Source organism: Acipenser ruthenus, unplaced genomic scaffold (genome assembly GCF_902713425.1).
Source record: "Acipenser ruthenus unplaced genomic scaffold, fAciRut3.2 maternal haplotype, whole genome shotgun sequence".
Lineage (NCBI taxonomy): Eukaryota > Metazoa > Chordata > Actinopteri > Acipenseriformes > Acipenseridae > Acipenser > Acipenser ruthenus.
Genome location: NW_026708851.1, coordinates 1 through 21,234, shown reverse-complemented (window position 1 = coordinate 21,234; position 21,234 = coordinate 1). Strand labels below are relative to the sequence as shown.

The following is a 21,234-nucleotide window of genomic DNA, read 5'->3' as shown; positions in this document are numbered from 1 at the left end:
CAGTTTCGGCTGCCAATTCCAATATTCCGTCTCTCTAAAGCATCGTAAATCATGGAAAGCACTCTTTGTTTAAAATTACACTGAAGACTTCTTTTGTTCGACCAGGCTTACAATGAGATATTGTCTTGTTTTTAAGTAGAATTTGTGAATCGCATATGGGGCGCTATAGAAAATATTTAAGATTCATTGATTTAATGTTAGCCTGCGTTCGGTCTGGGAAGTTTAATTTTTAAAGACAACGCCGAAGGGTCTGATAAATGACATTGTAATTATTTGAGATGCATGTAGACAATAATGTAGGAGCACCGACACAGTCCTGCCTAGGTTCCATAGTGTAGTGATTATCACGTCTGCTTTACACGCAGAAGGCCCTGGGTTCTATCCCCTGTGGAACCATTGCCGCATGTTTTTAAATTATATTAATCCCTGGTCAAGACAAAGTCTCTCTGGGGTTGGCCGATCATTAAATTGCGGGTGTAAGGTCCTGGTCTCCCATCGTATAAGCAAGACAGTTTATTCACAAATAATTACATACACTTTTATTTATGTTTCTTTTGTTGATAAATTAACCCAATACATTATTGCATTCCGCCACGTCATTAGATGAGCAAAGCCTCTTTGTGCCAGTGCGCATTCAGAGGAGACGCGCTGAGAGAATCCTTCTTCTGTGTCACTCAGTACTGCCAGCTTTCCCCCGTTGGTGATATATTGCTCAGCATAGCTGCTTTCCAAGAATTTGAACCGAAACGATTCCCAGCCAGTACAACTGTGTTTATGCCTACGTTTCAATTAATGAACATTATAAATGCAAATCGCACTGTTTTATGTTTTCTTTACTTTTAAAGCTGAGAATCAAACACACTTCCGACAGCTTCATAGCCCTGCTGGCTACGAACACCTATTGACGGCTGTTTCCCATGACGCTTGAATGTTTTCCTAGTATGAGCGTCGGCATTACCATGCGTTTGGCATGCTTGCTGTGCACTCTAGCATTCCATAACAAGGACAAAAATTCCCAGGACTTCGTGGCGCAACGGTAGCGCCTCTGACTCCAGATCAGAAGGTTACGTGTTCAAATCACGTCGAGGTCAAATTCTTTGTTTCTATTCCACACTATTTCATCTTTTAACGTGATTGGATTTGAATGTTTCCGGGCGTTTATTTATACAATTTAGCCTACACAACATATTGATTGTATAGCGATCAAACAGAGGTATGGTATTAACAATACAAACTAACTTGAGACAGCCTAGCCGTTAAAGCATACCTTAAGATTGTCGTGTGATACAAAAGCAAGTATTATCATTTTTGATTGTTCAATTTATTTTTGAATTTGCAAATGGCAACTACATTGCCAATAATAAAAAAAAAAATATTGAACAATCTGAATCGCTCTTATCAAGCAGCGATTGTAGCCTATGAGAATCGCTGCCACAAGACAAGGAGCGAGAAGTAGCGGGATCGATGCCCGCATTCTCCAAATAGTTTTAATGTATCTACGTATTCTGTCCCAATGGATCATGGAGAGAAATACAAAGTGTGACAATTCTTTGTAACAGAGAAGCCCGCCCTATATGTATTTTAAAGCACAGTCTGCTAATTTGTAACATTCCCCAAACTGAAAAAGTGCGCCCTCCGTCGTATGTCTTCCGAGAAGCACAAAGGGAGATTTAATGTATTTTTTTAGCAATGGATCACGCCTCATTTGCATTGCCTGCCTTCCTCCTTTGCAGTGTAAAGTATGTCAAATGTGTTCTTTAAATCTGATGAAGATTCTCATTTGAACCGTAAGTATTTGGTTTCCATTGTAGCTATTTACACACACTGCTGTGTTGGACCCCCAGTGTGTTATCTAACAAAATGACGTATGTTGTGCTGCCATAATGGATTACATAGACTTTCCTGCCCCGTGTTGCTTTCTTGTTAGCTGTGGTTTCAGGTTCGGCTGAGTTCTGCTCCCTCGATCAGGTTCTGCAGCATCTCGCCTTGCTAATCACTCCCGTATGCTTTAGCGGTCGAGCAGGTTGGTCTCTGTGGCGCAATCGGTTAGCGCGTTCGGCTGTTAACCGGAAGGTTGGTGGTTCAAGCCCACCCAGGGACGATGCTTTTTGAATTTCTTAATCACATTAGAAAATGGCACTAGTACGTTGTTATTTCCTCCAATTACAATGAAGAAAAAAAATGTGCTCTGTTTTTAGTTCAAAATAATATAAAACAAAACAAAATGTCTTGGTGCTTGCCGAAACCCGGGATCGAACCAGGGACCTTTAGATCTTCAGTCTAACGCTCTCCCAACTGAGCTATTTCGGCTTGACAGGACTGCGTTTTCGAGATAGCATTCTTTTTGTCACACCATAAACAACCTAATAGACAAATGCACTTTACAAATGCATTTTGAAACACTTAAGTTTTCTCCCAAATGCGGTTCTCAACAAATGGTTTAGCTTTTGTTCTACTCCTTCCAGAGTAAGACCAAATGGCAAACATCTAGGAAACAGGTAAAGACTGCAACCGGCTGCCTGAATGTGCAGCGCTTGAACTGCCTCAACAAACGCTTAGCTCTACAACGCGTACATTGAAAGTCTATTAACATCTTCAACACAATCATCTGTGTTCCAATAGCGTTTAATCCACAGGGTGATCAATAAAGTGACTGCTGGCTTTGTTAAACAAACAAGACGTTTTCAAGATTCACGCTATGTCTTAACAAGCACAATAGGATAGAGGAACATAAGAACATAAGAAAGTTTCCAAACGAGAGGAGGCCATTCAGCCCATCTTGCTCGTTTGGTAGTTAGTAGCTTATTGATCCCAGACTCTCATCAAGCAGCTTCTTGAAGGATCCCAGGGTGTCAGCTTCAACATTACTGGGGAGTTGGTTCCAGACCCTCACAATTCTCTGTGTAAAAAAGTGCCTCCTATTTTCTGTTTTGAATGCCCCTTTATGTAATCTCCATTTGTGACCGCTGGTCCTTGTTTCTTTTTTCATGTCAAAAAAGAAGTCCCCTGGGTCGACATTGTCTCTACCTTTTAGGATGTTGAATGTCTGAATCAGATCGCCGCGTAGTCTTTTTTGTTCAAGACTGAATAGATTCAGTTCTTTTAGCCTGTCTGCATACAACATGCCTTTTAAACCTGGGATATTTCTGGTTGCTCTTCTTTGCACTCTTTCTAGAGCAGCAATATCCTTTTTGTAGAGAGGTGATCAGAACTGATCACAATATTCTAGGTAAGGTCTTACTAATGCATTGTAAAGTTTTACAATTGGATCGTGGTCTCAGGCTGGGATGCGGACCATTGAGAACAGTACAAACGATCTATTACTGGATGTGGCTTACATGAGAAATGCCCTCGTTTAACATGCTAGGATGATCGACTTCGGCATTCTCCAACTGCTGTTTACATTTTCTAACACTGTTACGAGGACGAATACAAAGTTTGACGCTTTCCTTGTAAGTGGGGGTAAACACAAGTTATTTTCAGATGTAATGCCTTTTTTTAAGCTCAATCTAGTCCTGCGTAGTGCAAATAACATGCCTATATTTTTATATTAGTCAAGCCCTACTTAAAGTGTTCTTAAATTGTTTTAACATTAGCAATGATCCATTTGAAATGTGCTTATTGATTTAAACAACTGAACAATTTTAGGCTTGATGGTTTCTTTTTTCCGCGTTTCTACCAGTATGAGATACGCACTCAAAATGTGTCCCCTTCCTTCAACAATCCACCGACTGAAGATTGGAGTGGTCATCAGTAGCAGCGAGCAGGTGCCCAAAAACAACACTCATTGTCAGCTCGTTGCTGAGAAGAAAAGACTCCCGCTCCTCCTGGGGGATACCGAGACCAATCCCTTCAAAACATGTTTCACTCTAGAAATGATCCTTGCAAATATAGTCTTAACTTGTATTGGCAGACCGTCACCCCCAACTAGCAAGCTCAATTCATGTGATACAACGACTGGGCAAAAACGAGGTGTTACATTAACAATACAAACTAACTTGAGACAGCCAAGCCGTTAAAGCACACGTTAAGTTTGTCGTGTGATACAAAAGCAAGTTTTATCATTTTTGCATTGCCTGTCTCGTCAAACAAGCTCGAGCCACAGCACACAGCGCTGCTGCAGCGGGACATAGAGGTGGATTTTAAAGCGACTGAATCAACGAGCTTGAGACTACTTTTTGAAGAAATTGAAAGCATACATCTAGTCGAAATATTTTCTATTTTGTTAATGAATTTATTTTTTGAATTTGCAAATCAGTTCAGTTTATATTTTAGAAAAACTACTTTGCTAACAGAAGAAAAACAGGCTAGCAGAGGATGGTTTCGATCCATCGACCTCTGGGTTATGGGCCCAGCACGCTTCCGCTGCGCCACTCTGCTACAGTTGCCTCTAGACTGAATTACCAAGCGGAAGAAAAAAAAAAAACTGAACTCATCGTTTTAACCAGACACACGGCAGTGGCCGGGCCGAATTCCACACTATTTCATCTTTTAACGTGTTTGGATTTCAATGTTTCCGGGCGTTTATTTATACAGTTTAGCCCACACAACATATTGATTGTATAGCGATCAAACAGAGGTATGGTATTAACAATACAAACTAACTTGAGACAGCCTAGCCGTTAAAGCATACCTTAAGATTGTCGTGTGATACAAAAGCAAGTATTATCATTTTTGATTGTTCAATTTATTTTTGAATTTGCAAATGGCAACTACATTGCCAATAATAAAAAAAAAAATATTGAACAATCTGAATCGCTCTTATCAAGCAGCGATTGTAGCCTATGAGAATCGCTGCCACAAGACAAGGAGCGAGAAGTAGCGGGATCGATGCCCGCATTCTCCAAATAGTTTTAATGTATCTACGTATTCTGTCCCAATGGATCATGGAGAGAAATACAAAGTGTGACAATTCTTTGTAACAGAGAAGCCCGCCCTATATGTATTTTAAAGCACAGTCTGCTAATTTGTAACATTCCCCAAACTGAAAAAGTGCGCCCTCCGTCGTATGTCTTCCGAGAAGCACAAAGGGAGATTTCATGTATTTTTTTAGCAATGGATCACGCCTCATTTGCATTGCCTGCCTTCCTCCTTTGCAGTGTAAAGTATGTCAAATGTGTTCTTTAAATCTGATGAAGATTCTCATTTGAACCGTAAGTATTTGGTTTCCATTGTAGCTATTTACACACACTGCTGTGTTGGACCCCCAGTGTGTTATCTAACAAAATGACGTATGTTGTGCTGCCATAATGGATTACATAGACTTTCCTGCCCCGTGTTGCTTTCTTGTTAGCTGTGGTTTCAGGTTCGGCTGAGTTCTGCTCCCTCGATCAGGTTCTGCAGCATCTCGCCTTGCTAATCACTCCCGTATGCTTTAGCGGTCGAGCAGGTTGGTCACTGTGGCGCAATCGGTTAGCGCGTTCGGCTGTTAACCGGAAGGTTGGTGGTTCAAGCCCACCCAGGGACGATGCTTTTTGAATTTCTTAATCACATTAGAAAATGGCACTAGTACGTTGTTATTTCCTCCAATTACAATGAAGAAAAAAATGTGCTCTGTTTTTAGTTCAAAATAATATAAAACAAAACAAAATGTCTTGGTGCTTGCCGAAACCCGGGATCGAACCAGGGACCTTTAGATCTTCAGTCTAACGCTCTCCCAACTGAGCTATTTCGGCTTGACAGGACTGCGTTTTCGAGATAGCATTCTTTTTGTCACACCCTAAACAACCTAATAGACAAATGCACTTTACAAATGCATTTTGAAACACTTAAGTTTTCTCCCAAATGCGGTTCTCAACAAATGGTTTAGCTTTTGTTCTACTCCTTCCAGAGTAAGACCAAATGGCAAACATCTAGGAAACAGGTAAAGACTGCAACCGGCTGCCTGAATGTGCAGCGCTTGAACTGCCTCAACAAACGCTTAGCTCTACAACGCGTACATTGAAAGTCTATTAACATCTTCAACACAATCATCTGTGTTCCAATAGCGTTTAATCCACAGGGTGATCAATAAAGTGACTGCTGGCTTTGTTAAACAAACAAGACGTTTTCAAGATTCACGCTATGTCTTAACAAGCACAATAGGATAGAGGAACATAAGAACATAAGAAAGTTTCCAAACGAGAGGAGGCCATTCAGCCCATCTTGCTCGTTTGGTAGTTAGTAGCTTATTGATCCCAGACTCTCATCAAGCAGCTTCTTGAAGGATCCCAGGGTGTCAGCTTCAACATTACTGGGGAGTTGGTTCCAGACCCTCACAATTCTCTGTGTAAAAAAGTGCCTCCTATTTTCTGTTTTGAATGCCCCTTTATGTAATCTCCATTTGTGACCGCTGGTCCTTGTTTCTTTTTTCATGTCAAAAAAGAAGTCCCCTGGGTCGACATTGTCTCTACCTTTTAGGATGTTGAATGTCTGAATCAGATCGCCGCGTAGTCTTTTTTGTTCAAGACTGAATAGATTCAGTTCTTTTAGCCTGTCTGCATACAACATGCCTTTTAAACCTGGGATATTTCTGGTTGCTCTTCTTTGCACTCTTTCTAGAGCAGCAATATCCTTTTTGTAGAGAGGTGATCAGAACTGATCACAATATTCTAGGTAAGGTCTTACTAATGCATTGTAAAGTTTTACAATTGGATCGTGGTCTCAGGCTGGGATGCGGACCATTGAGAACAGTACAAACGATCTATTACTGGATGTGGCTTACATGAGAAATGCCCTCGTTTAACATGCTAGGATGATCGACTTCGGCATTCTCCAACTGCTGTTTACATTTTCTAACACTGTTACGAGGACGAATACAAAGTTTGACGCTTTCCTTGTAAGTGGGGGTAAACACAAGTTATTTTCAGATGTAATGCCTTTTTTTAAGCTCAATCTAGTCCTGCGTAGTGCAAATAACATGCCTATATTTTTATATTAGTCAAGCCCTACTTAAAGTGTTCTTAAATTGTTTTAACATTAGCAATGATCCATTTGAAATGTGCTTATTGATTTAAACAACTGAACAATTTTAGGCTTGATGGTTTCTTTTTTCCGCGTTTCTACCAGTATGAGATACGCACTCAAAATGTGTCCCCTTCCTTCAACAATCCACCGACTTAAGATTGGAGTGGTCATCAGTAGCAGCGAGCAGGTGCCCAAAAACAACACTCATTGTCAGCTCGTTGCTGAGAAGAAAAGACTCCCGCTCCTCCTGGGGGATACCGAGACCAATCCCTTCAAAACATGTTTCACTCTAGAAATGATCCTTGCAAATATAGTCTTAACTTGTATTGGCAGACCGTCACCCCCAACTAGCAAGCTCAATTCATGTGATACAACGACTGGGCAAAAACGAGGTGTTACATTAACAATACAAACTAACTTGAGACAGCCAAGCCGTTAAAGCACACGTTAAGTTTGTCGTGTGATACAAAAGCAAGTTTTATCATTTTTGCATTGCCTGTCTCGTCAAACAAGCTCGAGCCACAGCACACAGCGCTGCTGCAGCGGGACATAGAGGTGGATTTTAAAGCGACTGAATCAACGAGCTTGAGACTACTTTTTGAAGAAATTGAAAGCATACATCTAGTCGAAATATTTTCTATTTTGTTAATGAATTTATTTTTTGAATTTGCAAATCAGTTCAGTTTATATTTTAGAAAAACTACTTTGCTAACAGAAGAAAAACAGGCTAGCAGAGGATGGTTTCGATCCATCGACCTCTGGGTTATGGGCCCAGCACGCTTCCGCTGCGCCACTCTGCTACAGTTGCCTCAAGATTGAATTACCAAGCGGAAGAAAAAAAAAAAACTGAACTCATCGTTTTAACCAGACACACGGCAGTGGCCGGGCCGAATTCCACACTATTTCATCTTTTAACGTGTTTGGATTTCAATGTTTCCGGGCGTTTATTTATACAGTTTAGCCTACACAACATATTGATTGTATAGCGATCAAACAGAGGTATGGTATTAACAATACAAACTAACTTGAGACAGCCTAGCCGTTAAAGCATACCTTAAGATTGTCGTGTGATACAAAAGCAAGTATTATCATTTTTGATTGTTCAATTTATTTTTGAATTTGCAAATGGCAACTACATTGCCAATAATAAAAAAAAAAATATTGAACAATCTGAATCGCTCTTATCAAGCAGCGATTGTAGCCTATGAGAATCGCTGCCACAAGACAAGGAGCGAGAAGTAGCGGGATCGATGCCCGCATTCTCCAAATAGTTTTAATGTATCTACGTATTCTGTCCCAATGGATCATGGAGAGAAATACAAAGTGTGACAATTCTTTGTAACAGAGAAGCCCGCCCTATATGTATTTTAAAGCACAGTCTGCTAATTTGTAACATTCCCCAAACTGAAAAAGTGCGCCCTCCGTCGTATGTCTTCCGAGAAGCACAAAGGGAGATTTCATGTATTTTTTTAGCAATGGATCACGCCTCATTTGCATTGCCTGCCTTCCTCCTTTGCAGTGTAAAGTATGTCAAATGTGTTCTTTAAATCTGATGAAGATTCTCATTTGAACCGTAAGTATTTGGTTTCCATTGTAGCTATTTACACACACTGCTGTGTTTGACCCCCAGTGTGTTATCTAACAAAATGACGTATGTTGTGCTGCCATAATGGATTACATAGACTTTCCTGCCCCGTGTTGCTTTCTTGTTAGCTGTGGTTTCAGGTTCGGCTGAGTTCTGCTCCCTCGATCAGGTTCTGCAGCATCTCGCCTTGCTAATCACTCCCGTATGCTTTAGCGGTCGAGCAGGTTGGTCTCTGTGGCGCAATCGGTTAGCGCGTTCGGCTGTTAACCGGAAGGTTGGTGGTTCAAGCCCACCCAGGGACGATGCTTTTTGAATTTCTTAATCACATTAGAAAATGGCACTAGTACGTTGTTATTTCCTCCAATTACAATGAAGAAAAAAAATGTGCTCTGTTTTTAGTTCAAAATAATATAAAACAAAACAAAATGTCTTGGTGCTTGCCGAAACCCGGGATCGAACCAGGGACCTTTAGATCTTCAGTCTAACGCTCTCCCAACTGAGCTATTTCGGCTTGACAGGACTGCGTTTTCGAGATAGCATTCTTTTTGTCACACCCTAAACAACCTAATAGACAAATGCACTTTACAAATGCATTTTGAAACACACGTTTTCTCCCAAATGCGGTTCTCAACAAATGGTTTAGCTTTTGTTCTACTCCTTCCAGAGTAAGACCAAATGGCAAACATCTAGGAAACAGGTAAAGACTGCAACCGGCTGCCTGAATGTGCAGCGCTTGAACTGCCTCAACAAACGCTTAGCTCTACAACGCGTACATTGAAAGTCTATTAACATCTTCAACACAATCATCTGTGTTCCAATAGCGTTTAATCCACAGGGTGATCAATAAAGTGACTGCTGGCTTTGTTAAACAAACAAGACGTTTTCAAGATTCACGCTATGTCTTAACAAGCACAATAGGATAGAGGAACATAAGAACATAAGAAAGTTTCCAAACGAGAGGAGGCCATTCAGCCCATCTTGCTCGTTTGGTAGTTAGTAGCTTATTGATCCCAGACTCTCATCAAGCAGCTTCTTGAAGGATCCCAGGGTGTCAGCTTCAACATTACTGGGGAGTTGGTTCCAGACCCTCACAATTCTCTGTGTAAAAAAGTGCCTCCTATTTTCTGTTTTGAATGCCCCTTTATGTAATCTCCATTTGTGACCGCTGGTCCTTGTTTCTTTTTTCATGTCAAAAAAGAAGTCCCCTGGGTCGACATTGTCTCTACCTTTTAGGATGTTGAATGTCTGAATCAGATCGCCGCGTAGTCTTTTTTGTTCAAGACTGAATAGATTCAGTTCTTTTAGCCTGTCTGCATACAACATGCCTTTTAAACCTGGGATATTTCTGGTTGCTCTTCTTTGCACTCTTTCTAGAGCAGCAATATCCTTTTTGTAGAGAGGTGATCAGAACTGATCACAATATTCTAGGTAAGGTCTTACTAATGCATTGTAAAGTTTTACAATTGGATCGTGGTCTCAGGCTGGGATGCGGACCATTGAGAACAGTACAAACGATCTATTACTGGATGTGGCTTACATGAGAAATGCCCTCGTTTAACATGCTAGGATGATCGACTTCGGCATTCTCCAACTGCTGTTTACATTTTCTAACACTGTTACGAGGACGAATACAAAGTTTGACGCTTTCCTTGTAAGTGGGGGTAAACACAAGTTATTTTCAGATGTAATGCCTTTTTTTAAGCTCAATCTAGTCCTGCGTAGTGCAAATAACATGCCTATATTTTTATATTAGTCAAGCCCTACTTAAAGTGTTCTTAAATTGTTTTAACATTAGCAATGATCCATTTGAAATGTGCTTATTGATTTAAACAACTGAACAATTTTAGGCTTGATGGTTTCTTTTTTCCGCGTTTCTACCAGTATGAGATACGCACTCAAAATGTGTCCCCTTCCTTCAACAATCCACCGACTGAAGATTGGAGTGGTCATCAGTAGCAGCGAGCAGGTGCCCAAAAACAACACTCATTGTCAGCTCGTTGCTGAGAAGAAAAGACTCCCGCTCCTCCTGGGGGATACCGAGACCAATCCCTTCAAAACATGTTTCACTCTAGAAATGATCCTTGCAAATATAGTCTTAACTTGTATTGGCAGACCGTCACCCCCAACTAGCAAGCTCAATTCATGTGATACAACGACTGGGCAAAAACGAGGTGTTACATTAACAATACAAACTAACTTGAGACAGCCAAGCCGTTAAAGCATACGTTAAGTTTGTCGTGTGATACAAAAGCAAGTTTTATCATTTTTGCATTGCCTGTCTCGTCAAACAAGCTCGAGCCACAGCACACAGCGCTGCTGCAGCGGGACATAGAGGTGGATTTTAAAGCGACTGAATCAACGAGCTTGAGACTACTTTTTGAAGAAATTGAAAACATACATCTAGTCGAAATATTTTCTATTTTGTTAATGAATTTATTTTTTGAATTTGCAAATCAGTTCAGTTTATATTTTAGAAAAACTACTTTGCTAACAGAAGAAGAGCAGGCTAGCAGAGGATGGTTTCGATCCATCGACGTCTGGGTTATGGGCCCAGCACGCTTCCGCTGCGCCACTCTGCTACAGTTGCCTCAAGACTGAATTACCAAGCGGAAGGAAAAAAAAAAACTGAACTCATCGTTTTAACCAGACACACGGCAGTGGCCGGGCCGAACCATAGAAACGTTGCAAATCAGAGAAATCCGTTTTCTTTTCTCCAAAATACCTTATGGAAAGTATGCAGCTTTTCTGCCCACTTTGATCACGGGCAGTTTTATCCCCCAGTTTCGGCTGCCAATTCCAATATTCCGTCTCTCTAAAGCATCGTAAATCGTGGAAAGCACTCTTTGTTTAAAATTACACTGAAGACTTCTTTTGTTCGACCAGGCTTACAATGAGATATTGTCTTGTTTTTAAGTAGATTTTGTGAATCGCATATGGGGCGCTATAGAAAATATTTAAGATTCATTGATTTAATGTTAGCCTGCGTTCGGTCTGGGAAGTTTAATTTTTAAAGACAACGCCGAAGGGTCTGATAAATGACATTGTAATTATTTGAGATGCATGTAGACAATAATGTAGGAGCACCGACACAGTCCTGCCTAGGTTCCATAGTGTAGTGATTATCACGTCTGCTTTACACGCAGAAGGCCCTGGGTTCTATCCCCTGTGGAACCATTGCCGCATGTTTTTAAATTATATTAATCCCTGGTCAAGACAAAGTCTCTCTGGGGTTGGCCGATCATTAAATTGCGGGTGTAAGGTCCTGGTCTCCCATCGTATAAGCAAGACAGTTTATTCACAAATAATTACATACACTTTTATTTATGTTTCTTTTGTTGATAAATTAACCCAATACATTATTGCATTCCGCCACGTCATTAGATGAGCAAAGCCTCTTTGTGCCAGTGCGCATTCAGAGGAGACGCGCTGAGAGAATCCTTCTTCTGTGTCACTCAGTACTGCCAGCTTTCCCCCGTTGGTGATATATTGCTCAGCATAGCTGCTTTCCAAGAATTTGAACCGAAACGATTCCCAGCCAGTACAACTGTGTTTATGCCTACGTTTCAATTAATGAACATTATAAAAGCAAATCGCATTGTTTTATGTTTTCTTTACTTTTAAAGCTGAGAATCAAACACACTTCCGACAGCTTCATAGCCCTGCTGGCTACGAACACCTATTGATGGCTGTTTCCCATGACGCTTGAATGTTTTCCTAGTATGAGCGTCGGCATTACCATGCGTTTGGCATGCTTGCTGTGCACTCTAGCATTCCATAACAAGGACAAAAATTCCCAGGACTTCGTGGCGCAACGGTAGCGCCTCTGACTCCAGATCAGAAGGTTACGTGTTCAAATCACGTCGAAGTCAAGTTCTTTGTTTCTATTCCACACTATTTCATCTTTTAACGTGTTTGGATTTCAATGTTTCCGGGCGTTTATTTATACAGTTTAGCCTACACAACATATTGATTGGATAGCGATCAAACAGAGGTATGGTATTAACAATACAAACTAACTTGAGACAGCCTAGCCGTTAAAGCATACCTTAAGATTGTCGTGTGATACAAAAGCAAGTATTATCATTTTTGATTGTTCAATTTATTTTTGAATTTGCAAATGGCAACTACATTGCCAATAAAAAAAAAAAAAAAATATTGAACAATCTGAATCGCTCTTATCAAGCAGCGATTGTAGCCTATGAGAATCGCTGCCACAAGACAAGGAGCGAGAAGTAGCGGGATCGATGCCCGCATTCTCCAAATAGTTTTAATGTATCTACGTATTCTGTCCCAATGGATCATGGAGAGAAATACAAAGTGTGACAATTCTTTGTAACAGAGAAGCCCGCCCTATATGTATTTTAAAGCACAGGCTGCTAATTTGTAACATTCCCCAAACTGAAAAAGTGCGCCCTCCGTCGTATGTCTTCCGAGAAGCACAAAGGGAGATTTAATGTATTTTTTTAGCAATGGATCACGCCTCATTTGCATTGCCTGCCTTCCTCCTTTGCAGTGTAAAGTATGTCAAATGTGTTCTTAAAATCTGATGAAGATTCTCATTTGAACCGTAAGTATTTGGTTTCCATTGTAGCTATTTACACACACTGCTGTGTTGGACCCCCAGTGTGTTATCTAACAAAATGACGTATGTTGTGCTGCCATAATGGATTACATAGACTTTCCTGCCCCGTGTTGCTTTCTTGTTAGCTGTGGTTTCAGGTTCGGCTGAGTTCTGCTCCCTCGATCAGATTCTGCAGCATCTCGCCTTGCTAATCACTCCCGTATGCTTTAGCGGTCGAGCAGGTTGGTCTCTGTGGCGCAATCGGTTAGCGCGTTCGGCTGTTAAGCGGAAGGTTGGTGGTTCAAGCCCACCCAGGGACGATGCTTTTTGAATTTCTTAATCACATTAGAAAATGGCACTAGTACGTTGTTATTTCCTCCAATTACAATGAAGAAAAAAAATGTGCTCTGTTTTTAGTTCAAAATAATATAAAACAAAACAAAATGTCTTGGTGCTTGCCGAAACCCGGGATCGAAACAGGGACCTTTAGATCTTCAGTCTAACGCTCTCCCAACTGAGCTATTTCGGCTTGACAGGACTGCGTTTTCGAGATAGCATTCTTTTTGTCACACCATAAACAACCTAATAGACAAATGCACTTTACAAATGCATTTTGAAACACTTAAGTTTTCTCCCAAATGCGGTTCTCAACAAATGGTTTAGCTTTTGTTCTACTCCTTCCAGAGTAAGACCAAATGGCAAACATCTAGGAAACAGGTAAAGACTGCAACCGGCTGCCTGAATGTGCAGCGCTTGAACTGCCTCAACAAACGCTTAGCTCTACAACGCGTACATTGAAAGTCTATTAACATCTTCAACACAATCATCTGTGTTCCAATAGCGTTTAATCCACAGGGTGATCAATAAAGTGACTGCTGGCTTTGTTAAACAAACAAGACGTTTTCAAGATTCACGCTATGTCTTAACAAGCACAATAGGATAGAGGAACATAAGAACATAAGAAAGTTTCCAAACGAGAGGAGGTCATTCAGCCCATCTTGCTCGTTTGGTAGTTAGTAGCTTATTGATCCCAGACTCTCATCAAGCAGCTTCTTGAAGGATCCCAGGGTGTCAGCTTCAACATTACTGGGGAGTTGGTTCCAGACCCTCACAATTCTCTGTGTAAAAAAGTGCCGCCTATTTTCTGTTTTGAATGCCCCTTTATGTAATCTCCATTTGTGACCGCTGGTCCTTGTTTCTTTTTTCATGTCAAAAAAGAAGTCCCCTGGGTCGACATTGTCTCTACCTTTTAGGATGTTGAATGTCTGAATCAGATCGCCGCGTAGTCTTTTTTGTTCAAGACTGAATAGATTCAGTTCTTTTAGCCTGTCTGCATACAACATGCCTTTTAAACCTGGGATATTTCTGGTTGCTCTTCTTTGCACTCTTTCTAGAGCAGCAATATCCTTTTTGTAGAGAGGTGATCAGAACTGATCACAATATTCTAGGTAAGGTCTTACTAATGCATTGTAAAGTTTTACAATTGGATCGTGGTCTCAGGCTGGGATGCGGACCATTGAGAACAGTACAAACGATCTATTACTGGATGTGGCTTACATGAGAAATGCCCTCATTTAACATGCTAGGATGATCGACTTCGGCATTCTCCAACTGCTGTTTACATTTTCTAACACTGTTACGAGGACGAATACAAAGTTTGACGCTTTCCTTGTAAGTGGGGGTAAACACAAGTTATTTTCAGATGTAATGCCTTTTTTTAAGCTCAATCTAGTCCTGCGTAGTGCAAATAACATGCCTATATTTTTATATTAGTCAAGCCCTACTTAAAGTGTTCTTAAATTGTTTTAACATTAGCAATGATCCATTTGAAATGTGCTTATTGATTTAAACAACTGAACAATTTTAGGCTTGATGGTTTCTTTTTTCCGCGTTTCTACCAGTATGAGATACGCACTCAAAATGTGTCCCCTTCCTTCAACAATCCACCGACTGAAGATTGGAGTGGTCATCAGTAGCAGCGAGCAGGTGCCCAAAAACAACACTCATTGTCAGCTCGTTGCTGAGAAGAAAAGACTCCCGCTCCTCCTGGGGGATACCGAGACCAATCCCTTCAAAACATGTTTCACTCTAGAAATGATCCTTGCAAATATAGTCTTAACTTGTATTGGCAGACCGTCACCCCCAACTAGCAAGCTCAATTCATGTGATACAACGACTGGGCAAAAACGAGGTGTTACATTAACAATACAAACTAACTTGAGACAGCCAAGCCGTTAAAGCATACGTTAAGTTTGTCGTGTGATACAAAAGCAAGTTTTATCATTTTTGCATTGCCTGTCTCGTCAAACAAGCTCGAGCCACAGCACACAGCGCTGCTGCAGCGGGACATAGAGGTGGATTTTAAAGCGACTGAATCAACGAGCTTGAGACTACTTTTTGAAGAAATTGAAAGCATACATCTAGTCGAAATATTTTCTATTTTGTTAATTAATTTATTTTTTGAATTTGCAAATCAGTTCAGTTTATATTTTAGAAAAACTACTTTGCTAACAGAAGAAAAACAGGCTAGCAGAGGATGGTTTCGATCCATCGACCTCTGGGTTATGGGCCCAGCACGCTTCCGCTGCGCCACTCTGCTACAGTTGCCTCAAGACTGAATTACCAAGCGGAAGGAAAAAAAAAAACTGAACTCATCGTTTTAACCAGACACACGGCAGTGGCCGGGCCGAACCATAGAAACGTTGCAAATCAGAGAGATCCGTTTTCTTTTCTCCAAAATACCTTATGGAAAGTATGCAGCTTTTCTGCCCACTTTGATCACGGGCAGTTTTATCCCCCAGTTTCGGCTGCCAATTCCAATATTCCGTCTCTCTAAAGCATCGTAAATCGTGGAAAGCACTCTTTGTTTAAAATTACACTGAAGACTTCTTTTGTTTGACCAGGCTTACAATGAGATATTGTCTTGTTTTTAAGTAGAATTTGTGAATCGCATATGGGGCGCTATAGAAAATATTTAAGATTCATTGATTTAATGTTAGCCTGCGTTCGGTCTGGGAAGTTTAATTTTTAAAGACAACGCCGAAGGGTCTGATAAATGACATTGTAATTATTTGAGATGCATGTAGACAATAATGTAGGAGCACCGACACAGTCCTGCCTAGGTTCCATAGTGTAGTGATTATCACGTCTGCTTTACACGCAGAAAGCCCTGGGTTCTATCCCCTGTGGAACCATTGCCGCATGTTTTTAAATTATATTAATCCCTGGTCAAGACAAAGTCTCTCTGGGGTTGGCCGATCATTAAATTGCGGGTGTAAGGTCCTGGTCTCCCATCGTATAAGCAAGACAGTTTATTCACAAATAATTACATAGACTTTTATTTATGTTTCTTTTGTTGATAAATTAACCCAATACATTATTGCATTCCGCCACGTCATTAGATGAGCAAAGCCTCTTTGTGCCAGTGCGCATTCAGAGGAGACGCGCTGAGAGAATCCTTCTTCTGTGTCACTCAGTACTGCCAGCTTTCCCCCGTTGGTGATATATTGCTCAGCATAGCTGCTTTCCAAGAATTTGAACCGAAACGATTCCCAGCCAGTACAACTGTGTTTATGCCTACGTTTCAATTAATGAACATTATAAAAGCAAATCGCATTGTTTTATGTTTTCTTTACTTTTAAAGCTGAGAATCAAACACACTTCCGACAGCTTCATAGCCCTGCTGGCTACGAACACCTATTGACGGCTGTTTCCCATGACTCTTGAATGTTTTCCTAGTATGAGCGTCGGCATTACCATGCGTTTGGCATGCTTGCTGTGCACTCTAGCATTCCATAACAAGGACAAAAATTCCCAGGACTTCGTGGCGCAACGGTAGCGCCTCTGACTCCAGATCAGAAGGTTACGTGTTCAAATCACGTCGAGGTCAAGTTCTTTGTTTCTATTCCACACTATTTCATCTTTTAACGTGTTTGGATTTCAATGTTTCCGGGCGTTTATTTATACAGTTTAGCCTACACAACATATTGATTGTATAGCGATCAAACAGAGGTATGGTATTAACAATACAAACTAACTTGAGACAGCCTAGCCGTTAAAGCATACCTTAAGATTGTCGTGTGATACAAAAGCAAGTATTATCATTTTTGATTGTTCAATTTATTTTTGAATTTGCAAATGGCAACTACATTGCCAATAAAAAAAAAAAAAAAATATTGAACAATCTGAATCGCTCTTATCAAGCAGCGATTGTAGCCTATGAGAATCGCTGCCACAAGACAAGGAGCGAGAAGTAGCGGGATCGATGCCCGCATTCTCCAAATAGTTAGCTGTGGTTTCAGGTTCGGCTGAGTTCTGCTCCCTCGATCAGGTTCTGCAGCATCTCGCCTTGCTAATCACTCCCGTATGCTTTAACGGTCGAGCAGGTTGGTCTCTGTGGCGCAATCGGTTAGCGCGTTCGGCTGTTAAGCGGAAGGTTGGTGGTTCAAGCCCACCCAGGGACGATGCTTTTTGAATTTCTTAATCACATTAGAAAATGGCACTAGTACGTTGTTATTTCCTCCAATTACAATGAAGAAAAAAATGTGCTCTGTTTTTAGTTCAAAATAATATAAAACAAAACAAAATGTCTTGGTGCTTGCCGAAACCCGGGATCGAACCAGGGACCTTTAGATCTTCAGTCTAACGCTCTCCCAACTGAGCTATTTCGGCTTGACAGGACTGCGTTTTCGAGATAGCATTCTTTTTGTCACACCATAAACAACCTAATAGACAAATGCACTTTACAAATATATTTTGAAACACTTAAGTTTTCTCCCAAATGCGGTTCTCAACAAATGGTTTAGCTTTTGTTCTACTCCTTCCAGAGTAAGACCAAATGGCAAACATCTAGGAAACAGGTAAAGACTGCAACCGGCTGCCTGAATGTGCAGCGCTTGAACTGCCTCAACAAACGCTTAGCTCTACAACGCGTACATTGAAAGTCTATTAACATCTTCAACACAATCATCTGTGTTCCAATAGCGTTTAATCCACAGGGTGATCAATAAAGTGACTGCTGGCTTTGTTAAACAAACAAGACGTTTTCAAGATTCACGCTATGTCTTAACAAGCACAATAGGATAGAGGAACATAAGAACATAAGAAAGTTTCCAAACGAGAGGAGGCCATTCAGCCCATCTTGCTCGTTTGGTAGTTAGTAGCTTATTGATCCCAGACTCTCATCAAGCAGCTTCTTGAAGGATCCCAGGGTGTCAGCTTCAACATTACTGGGGAGTTGGTTCCAGACCCTCACAATTCTCTGTGTAAAAAAGTGCCTCCTATTTTCTGTTTTGAATGCCCCTTTATGTAATCTCCATTTGTGACCGCTGGTCCTTGTTTCTTTTTTCATGTCAAAAAAGAAGTCCCCTGGGTCGACATTGTCTCTACCTTTTAGGATGTTGAATGTCTGAATCAGATCGCCGCGTAGTCTTTTTTGTTCAAGACTGAATAGATTCAGTTCTTTTAGCCTGTCTGCATACAACATGCCTTTTAAACCTGGGATATTTCTGGTTGCTCTTCTTTGCACTCTTTCTAGAGCAGCAATATCCTTTTTGTAGAGAGGTGATCAGAACTGATCACAATATTCTAGGTAAGGTCTTACTAATGCATTGTAAGTTTTACAATTGGATCGTGGTCTCAGGCTGGGATGCGGACCATTGAGAACAGTACAAACGATCTATTACTGGATGTGGCTTACATGAGAAATGCCCTCGTTTAACATGCTAGGATGATCGACTTCGGCATTCTCCAACTGCTGTTTACATTTTCTAACACTGTTACGAGGACGAATACAAAGTTTGACGCTTTCCTTGTAAGTGGGGGTAAACACAAGTTATTTTCAGATGTAATGCCTTTTTTTAAGCTCAATCTAGTCCTGCGTAGTGCAAATAACATGCCTATATTTTTATATTAGTCAAGCCCTACTTAAAGTGTTCTTAAATTGTTTTAACATTAGCAATGATCCATTTGAAATGTGCTTATTGATTTAAACAACTGAACAATTTTAGGCTTGATGGTTTCTTTTTTCTGCGTTTCTACCAGTATGAGATACGCACTCAAAATGTGTCCCCTTCCTTCAACAATCCACCGACTGAAGATTGGAGTGGTCATCAGTAGCAGCGAGCAGGTGCCCAAAAACAACACTCATTGTCAGCTCGTTGCTGAGAAGAAAAGACTCCCGCTCCTCCTGGGGGATACCGAGACCAATCCCTTCAAAACATGTTTCACTCTAGAAATGATCCTTGCAAATATAGTCTTAACTTGTATTGGCAGACCGTCACCCCCAACTAGCAAGCTCAATTCATGTGATACAACGACTGGGCAAAAACGAGGTGTTACATTAACAATACAAACTAACTTGAGACAGCCAAGCCGTTAAAGCATACGTTAAGTTTGTCGTGTGATACAAAAGCAAGTTTTATCATTTTTGCATTGCCTGTCTCGTCAAACAAGCTCGAGCCACAGCACACAGCGCTGCTGCAGCGGGACATAGAGGTGGATTTTAAAGCGACTGAATCAACGAGCTTGAGACTACTTTTTGAAGAAATTGAAAGCATACATCTAGTCGAAATATTTTCTATTTTGTTAATTAATTTATTTTTTGAATTTGCAAATCAGTTCAGTTTATATTTTAGAAAAACTACTTTGCTAACAGAAGAAAAACAGGCTAGCAGAGGATGGTTTCGATCCATCGACCTCTGGGTTATGGGCCCAGCACGCTTCCGCTGCGCCACTCTGCTACAGTTGCCTCAAGACTGAATTACCAAGCGGAAGGAAAAAAAAAAACTGAACTCATCGTTTTAACCAGACACACGGCAGTGGCCGGGCCGAACCATAGAAACGTTGCAAATCAGAGAGATCCGTTTTCTTTTCTCCAAAATACCTTATGGAAAGTATGCAGCTTTTCTGCCCACTTTGATCACGGGCAGTTTTATCCCCCAGTTTCGGCTGCCAATTCCAATATTCCGTCTCTCTAAAGCATCGTAAATCGTGGAAAGCACTCTTTGTTTAAAATTACACTGAAGACTTCTTTTGTTTGACCAGGCTTACAATGAGATATTGTCTTGTTTTTAAGTAGAATTTGTGAATCGCATATGGGGCGCTATAGAAAATATTTAAGATTCATTGATTTAATGTTAGCCTGCGTTCGGTCTGGGAAGTTTAATTTTTAAAGACAACGCCGAAGGGTCTGATAAATGACATTGTAATTATTTGAGATGCATGTAGACAATAATGTAGGAGCACCGACACAGTCCTGCCTAGGTTCCATAGTGTAGTGATTATCACGTCTGCTTTACACGCAGAAAGCCCTGGGTTCTATCCCCTGTGGAACCATTGCCGCATGTTTTTAAATTATATTAATCCCTGGTCAAGACAAAGTCTCTCTGGGGTTGGCCGATCATTAATTGCGGGTGTAAGGTCCTGGTCTCCCATCGTATAAGCAAGACAGTTTATTCACAAATAATTACATAGACTTTTATTTATGTTTCTTTTGTTGATAAATTAACCCAATACATTATTGCATTCCGCCACGTCATTAGATGAGCAAAGCCCTCTTTGTGCCAGTGCGCATTCAGAGGAGACGCGCTGAGAGAATCCTTCTTCTGTGTCACTCAGTACTGCCAGCTTTCCCCCGTTGGTGATATATTGCTCAGCATAGCTGCTTTCCAAGAATTTGAACCGAAACGATTCCCAGCCAGTAACAACTGCTGTTTATGCTACGTTTCAATTAATGAACATTATAAAAGCAAATCGCATTGTTTTATGTTTTCTTACTTTTAAAGCTGAGAATCAAACACACTTCCGACAGCTTCATAGCCCTGCTGGCTACGAACACCTATTGACGGCTGTTTCCCATGACTCTTGAATGTTTTCCTAGTATGAGCGTCGGCATTACCATGCGTTTGGCATGCTTGCTGTGCACTCTAGCATTCCATAACAAGGACAAAAATTCCCAGGACTTCGTGGCGCAACGGTAGCGCCTCTGACTCCAGATCAGAAGGTTACGTGTTCAAATCACGTCGAGGTCAAGTCTTTGTTTCTATTCCACACTATTTCATCTTTTAAACGTGTTTGGATTTCAATGTTTCCGGGCGTTTATTTATACAGTTTAGCCTACACAACATATTGATTGTATAGCGAT

At 40.8% G+C, this 21,234-nt stretch overlaps 19 non-coding genes across 19 annotated transcripts; 8 read left to right on the top strand and 11 right to left on the bottom strand.

Moving 5' to 3' along the window:
• Positions 1 to 323: 323 nt before the first annotated feature.
• trnav-uac (transfer RNA valine (anticodon UAC)) lies at positions 324 to 396 on the top strand. The gene has a single exon. It is a non-coding gene; the product is annotated as a tRNA-Val (tRNA).
• A 623-nt stretch (positions 397 to 1,019) lies between these two features.
• trnaw-cca (transfer RNA tryptophan (anticodon CCA)) lies at positions 1,020 to 1,091 on the top strand. Its single transcript has one exon. It is a non-coding gene; the product is annotated as a tRNA-Trp (tRNA).
• Positions 1,092 to 2,027: 936 nt separating this feature from the next.
• On the top strand, positions 2,028 to 2,101 carry trnan-guu (transfer RNA asparagine (anticodon GUU)). The gene has a single exon. It is a non-coding gene; the product is annotated as a tRNA-Asn (tRNA).
• A 136-nt stretch (positions 2,102 to 2,237) lies between these two features.
• trnaf-gaa (transfer RNA phenylalanine (anticodon GAA)) lies at positions 2,238 to 2,310 on the bottom strand. The gene has a single exon. It is a non-coding gene; the product is annotated as a tRNA-Phe (tRNA).
• Positions 2,311 to 3,691: 1,381 nt separating this feature from the next.
• LOC131736392 (small nucleolar RNA U3) lies at positions 3,692 to 3,898 on the bottom strand. Its single transcript, XR_009328109.1, has one exon. It is a non-coding gene; the product is annotated as a small nucleolar RNA U3 (small nucleolar RNA).
• Positions 3,899 to 5,602: 1,704 nt separating this feature from the next.
• trnaf-gaa (transfer RNA phenylalanine (anticodon GAA)) lies at positions 5,603 to 5,675 on the bottom strand. The gene has a single exon. It is a non-coding gene; the product is annotated as a tRNA-Phe (tRNA).
• A 1,381-nt stretch (positions 5,676 to 7,056) lies between these two features.
• Positions 7,057 to 7,263, bottom strand: LOC131736391 (small nucleolar RNA U3). Its single transcript, XR_009328108.1, has one exon. It is a non-coding gene; the product is annotated as a small nucleolar RNA U3 (small nucleolar RNA).
• Positions 7,264 to 8,758: 1,495 nt separating this feature from the next.
• On the top strand, positions 8,759 to 8,832 carry trnan-guu (transfer RNA asparagine (anticodon GUU)). Its single transcript has one exon. It is a non-coding gene; the product is annotated as a tRNA-Asn (tRNA).
• Positions 8,833 to 8,968: 136 nt separating this feature from the next.
• On the bottom strand, positions 8,969 to 9,041 carry trnaf-gaa (transfer RNA phenylalanine (anticodon GAA)). The gene has a single exon. It is a non-coding gene; the product is annotated as a tRNA-Phe (tRNA).
• A 1,379-nt stretch (positions 9,042 to 10,420) lies between these two features.
• On the bottom strand, positions 10,421 to 10,627 carry LOC117971751 (small nucleolar RNA U3). The gene has a single exon (XR_004663237.2). It is a non-coding gene; the product is annotated as a small nucleolar RNA U3 (small nucleolar RNA).
• Positions 10,628 to 11,631: 1,004 nt separating this feature from the next.
• On the top strand, positions 11,632 to 11,704 carry trnav-uac (transfer RNA valine (anticodon UAC)). Its single transcript has one exon. It is a non-coding gene; the product is annotated as a tRNA-Val (tRNA).
• A 623-nt stretch (positions 11,705 to 12,327) lies between these two features.
• trnaw-cca (transfer RNA tryptophan (anticodon CCA)) lies at positions 12,328 to 12,399 on the top strand. Its single transcript has one exon. It is a non-coding gene; the product is annotated as a tRNA-Trp (tRNA).
• A 1,148-nt stretch (positions 12,400 to 13,547) lies between these two features.
• On the bottom strand, positions 13,548 to 13,620 carry trnaf-gaa (transfer RNA phenylalanine (anticodon GAA)). Its single transcript has one exon. It is a non-coding gene; the product is annotated as a tRNA-Phe (tRNA).
• A 1,381-nt stretch (positions 13,621 to 15,001) lies between these two features.
• On the bottom strand, positions 15,002 to 15,208 carry LOC117971749 (small nucleolar RNA U3). Its single transcript, XR_004663235.1, has one exon. It is a non-coding gene; the product is annotated as a small nucleolar RNA U3 (small nucleolar RNA).
• Positions 15,209 to 16,908: 1,700 nt separating this feature from the next.
• trnaw-cca (transfer RNA tryptophan (anticodon CCA)) lies at positions 16,909 to 16,980 on the top strand. Its single transcript has one exon. It is a non-coding gene; the product is annotated as a tRNA-Trp (tRNA).
• A 709-nt stretch (positions 16,981 to 17,689) lies between these two features.
• On the bottom strand, positions 17,690 to 17,762 carry trnaf-gaa (transfer RNA phenylalanine (anticodon GAA)). Its single transcript has one exon. It is a non-coding gene; the product is annotated as a tRNA-Phe (tRNA).
• Positions 17,763 to 19,142: 1,380 nt separating this feature from the next.
• Positions 19,143 to 19,349, bottom strand: LOC131736388 (small nucleolar RNA U3). Its single transcript, XR_009328105.1, has one exon. It is a non-coding gene; the product is annotated as a small nucleolar RNA U3 (small nucleolar RNA).
• A 410-nt stretch (positions 19,350 to 19,759) lies between these two features.
• On the bottom strand, positions 19,760 to 19,831 carry trnam-cau (transfer RNA methionine (anticodon CAU)). The gene has a single exon. It is a non-coding gene; the product is annotated as a tRNA-Met (tRNA).
• A 1,218-nt stretch (positions 19,832 to 21,049) lies between these two features.
• trnaw-cca (transfer RNA tryptophan (anticodon CCA)) lies at positions 21,050 to 21,121 on the top strand. The gene has a single exon. It is a non-coding gene; the product is annotated as a tRNA-Trp (tRNA).
• The last annotated feature ends 113 nt before the right edge of the window (positions 21,122 to 21,234 follow it).